Genomic DNA, 3,696 nt, shown 5'->3' with positions numbered 1-3,696 from the left:
GCAGGTCGTTTGTAGCAGAAAAGTTGGTCTTACCTGTGGTCCCCAGGCTCAAGTTTGTTCGCGGGGTGTTGCCCTGAGCTCTCCGAGGCCTCAGCATCCAGGAAGATCTACGCCGCCCTTTCCGGAGGTTCCGTGCACCAGGTTCAGATATCTTTTTTGTTTTCCTCTGGGATCAGTATCTGTGCAGAGAGCAGTCTCTTCTGGTTTCCCAGGCGTGTCTGCCTCTGAAGGTTTAGCTCTCCCTCCCACGGGATTTGGGGTGCAGAGAACTGTTTATCCGGTCGGTCCTTCAGGTGCGGTGTCTCAGAGCACTGGACCTGCTGCTCCCCTGGGCCCTCCCCTCGGGTACCCAGAGGCCGTGCAGTTTTCTCCTGGGCCAGAGATGTGGGCAGGGGTGGGCAGCGTTGGTGGTCTCCTCCGCTCTGCTGCCTCAGGAGTGCCCGCCCGACCAGGCGGCGAAAGCTCCCCTCCAGGTGGCCTGGGAGCAGAGAGCTGCTGAGGGCAGGGATCCGCCGGCCGGCCGGGACTCTGGCCAAACACCCCTGATTTTGTTTCTCTACTGGAGTTCTTCATGTCTTTCTTGAAGTCCTCCAGCATCATGATTAAATATGATTTTAGATCTAGATCTTGCTTTTCTGGTGTGTTTGGATATTCAGTGTTTGCTTTGGTGGGAGAATTGGGCTCTGATGATGCCATGTAGTCTTGGTTTCTGTTGCTTGGGTTCCTGTGCTTGCCTCTCGCCATCAGATTATCTCTGGTGTTACTTTGTTCTGCTATTTCTGACAGTGGCTAGACCGTCCTATAGGCCTGTTTGTCAGGAGTGCTGTAGACCTGTTTTCCTGTTTTCTTTCAGCCAGTTATGGGAACAGAGTGTTCTGCTTTTGGGTGTGTAGTTTTTCCTGTCTAATGGTCTTCAGCTGTTCCTGTAGGCCTGTGTCCTGAGTTCACCAGGCAGTTCACTTAGAGAAGAAAAGTTGGTCTTACCTGTGGTCCCACAGCTGAAGTTTCTCGCGTGGGGCTGCTTTTGAGTTCTCCTCGAGGGCGGCAACCAGGAGGGCCTGTGCTGCCTTTTCACCCTGTGCACCTGGGTCCCAGATGGCATTAGGTGTTTTCCTCTGGAATCAGAAATGTGGGCAGAGTGTAGTCTCTTCTGGTTTCCCAAGCGTGTCTGCCTCTCTGAAGGTTTAGCTCTCCCTCCCACAGGATTTGGGTGCAGAGAACTGTTGATCAGGTCCCTTCAGCTCCAAGTGGTGTCTGGAGCACAGGGAACCTGCTACAGCTCCAGTGCCCCTATCTTCAGGTTCCCAGAGGCCTTATACAGTTTCCTCTCATGCCAGGGATGTGGGCAGGGGTGGGCAGTATCCTGATTTTGTTTCTCAATAGTGATTTTATCCTTGAGTACATTCACAGATACTAAGCCACATAGGAATGGAGATGAGGCTAGGATGAAAATGCTCAGCATTGCAAAGGAAGAAGGGATCAAAGTGAAGTATTTCTTAGTGCCAAGTATTAACAGAGGTTGTTTTTTTATTTTTTTTTTGTTGATTTTGTTTTTTGCTTTTTTTTTTTTCAGTGCTAATATTAGTACATTTCAGGGAAAATAACCAAAACATTTGTTTACTTATTGCCAGATGAATATACATCTAAAAGTTTATTTCTTTAATGTTTTCTACTTTTCAAACATCAATATTATATCTCCTCTCATTCTCCACCTTTTTATCATTTATGTAAGGAATCACCTAAATTCAATAATGCAATTTTTACATTTACATGAACATAAACATATAAATATGTACACATGAACACAGACTACCTGTTCAATTTAGTGTTGTTTCTATGTAAATGACTTTGAGATAGTGAATTCTAAAGTATCTACTACATGTATTTTTGCAGTAAAGTCTGAGTCATAGTATGTCATAAATTCATAAAGCAGCCAATTATCACAAGAAACAGTGAGTGTATGGTTTTGTATTTATAAAATATACCCAATAACATTGTGGATTATGGAGGTATCTTCTCTCAGTTTAATATTCAATTTGTGAACAACATAGAACAAAAAATGCTTTTGGAAATCTTTTATTTCTGATAACATTGAATATAATAAAATAAAAAATGTTAAATAGACAAAGAAATAATTTCTTGTTATTATTTTTCCTTATGTCTTTATGAACATTATGAACTGAAAGCAATGCTGTGCATCAATGTCCTTGAAACAACATTGTTAGCATCAAAGGCAGCATTGCCATAATCCTTTCAACACCCTTACTTGAAATACCTTATCAATAAAGTTTCTAAGGCAGCACTAACTCAACTTTTCTTTGGACATCAGATATGGATCAATGTGTGAACTGTCCAGAATACCAGTATGCCAACACAGAAAAGAACAAATGCATTCAGAAAGACGTGATTTTTCTAAGCTATGAAGACCCCTTGGGAATGGCTCTTGCCTTAATTGCCTTCTGTTTGTCTGCATTCACAGCTGTTGTACTTTGGGTCTTTGTGAAGCACCATGACACTCCTATTGTGAAGGCCAATAACAGAATCCTCAGCTACATATTAATCATGTCACTAATGTTCTGTTTTCTCTGCTCCTTTTTCTTCATTGGCCATCCTAACAGAGGTACCTGTATCTTACAGCAAATCACATTTGGTATTGTATTCACTGTGGCTGTTTCCACAGTTCTGGCCAAAACAATCACTGTCATTCTTGCTTTCAAACTCAGAGACCCAGGGAGAAGTTTAAGAAACTTCCTGGTATCTGGTGCACCCAACTACATTATTCCCATATGTTCCTTATTGCAATGTATTCTGTGTGCAATTTGGCTAGCAGTTTCTCCTCCCTTTGTTGATATTGATGAACATTCTGAGCATGGCCACATCATGATTGTGTGCAACAAGGGCTCCATTATGGCATTCTACTGTGTCCTAGGATACTTGGCCTGCCTGGCCCTTGGAAGCTTCACTACAGCTTTCTTGGCAAAGAATCTGCCAGACACATTCAACGAAGCCAAGTTCTTGACCTTCAGCATGCTAGTGTTCTGCAGTGTCTGGGTCACCTTTCTCCCTGTGTACCATAGCACCAGGGGCAGGGTCATGGTTGCTGTTGAGATCTTCTCTATCTTAGCATCCAGTGCAGGGATGCTTGGATGCATCTTTGCACCCAAAATCTACATCATTTTAATGAAACCAGAGAGAAATTCTATCCAAAAGTTCAGGGAGAAATCATACTTCTAAACAAATATTTCAGGAATTCAGTTGAATATTAAGTTGGTATATACCCACCAAATATTTGGTTATAGTGCATGTATAGAGTTTTAGAATCAATCTTACTGTGCCCTCTATTGATGTCTAGAAGTATCTTATCTACCAGTCTTGCATACATTGTCCGTAAAATCTTGTACTCATTCACTTCTTTAGTTTCCTCTGAGAAAACTGAAATTTTCAAATTATTATTAAAATTTAATTTAACATTATGCTTTCATGGATATTTCCCCATGGTTACATCAGATAAATTTGATAAGACAGCTGAATTTGTTACCTTATATAGAATATGCCTTACAGGACAGAGAGGAATTACACTTAGAAACCATCTATCAAATCAAACATTCAATCATACTAAAAAATAAAGTAAAGGATCAACAAAGATAAAAAGCAGAATACATTTTCTGTTTTCTAGTCTGAGCATATACATGACAG

General features: G+C 41.7%; 1 pseudogene; it reads left to right on the top strand.

Annotated features, from left to right (window-relative positions):
• LOC116893434 overlaps nucleotides 1–3,234 on the top strand; it is a 17,452-nt pseudogene extending 14,218 nt beyond the window's left edge.
• The last annotated feature ends 462 nt before the right edge of the window (nucleotides 3,235–3,696 follow it).

The sequence above is a fragment of the Rattus rattus genome, chromosome 2 (genome assembly GCF_011064425.1).
Source record: "Rattus rattus isolate New Zealand chromosome 2, Rrattus_CSIRO_v1, whole genome shotgun sequence".
Lineage (NCBI taxonomy): Eukaryota > Metazoa > Chordata > Mammalia > Rodentia > Muridae > Rattus > Rattus rattus.
This window is presented reverse-complemented; position numbering and strand designations above follow the sequence as displayed.